The sequence below is a fragment of the Cephus cinctus genome, unplaced genomic scaffold (genome assembly GCF_000341935.2).
Source record: "Cephus cinctus unplaced genomic scaffold, Ccin1 Ccin1_scaffold0042, whole genome shotgun sequence".
In the NCBI taxonomy this organism is placed as follows: domain Eukaryota; kingdom Metazoa; phylum Arthropoda; class Insecta; order Hymenoptera; family Cephidae; genus Cephus; species Cephus cinctus.
In genome coordinates, this window is record NW_014332788.1 from 30,412 (window position 1) to 31,147 (window position 736).

A 736-nucleotide genomic window follows, 5' to 3' on the forward strand; every position below is an offset into this window, starting at 1 on the left:
ACGACCTGACGCTGCAGGCCCCAATGTGTATTGCTAGTCGCGCGATAGTTAGCAACATTGTTGCAGACGCCCGCTCAGATTCGATTCGTCAGATTCCTAGACTGTTGTGTTGAAGTCGCCAGTACGTGATCTCAGTAAACCGATATCCCCCAAAAAACACTTACGTGTAAAAAACTACGCCAAGTACAGGATTGCTGTGAATTCCTCTAACAAAAAGTATTGATATCATATTATTGAGGCCAAGTACATAAGTCACTACATGTTTTCCTATTATATGATCTAGCACTGGCCCATCATTTTAATTATATTTTCAATATTTCCTATTCTTAACTGGAGTGCATCTTCATATTATTCTGCTTATATGTAATAAATATATGTTGAATAAACGATGAAATTGTAGAAATACAACTTCCGATAAAAGTAAACCAAACAGATGTTTCTAGCGAGACTCCTTTATGGAGAGCATTTTTTTCACACAAAAAAAATATGCTTTTGCAAATGGGATTAACAGATTAAAGAGTATATCCAATTAATTTATTTATCTTATTACAATAAAGGCATAACAACGACAACCGGCGGGCTTCCACATCACCCAAGAGGTGCCACAGTCGATGCGTTCCATTATTCAACGTAGCGGGTCCCCAGTAGGCCTATACTACGATCGGCCTATACTATTTTTCAAGGTTCCTCTCTTTCAAATTTTCTCGGTTGCCCAAACTTTATTTTAAGCTTATAT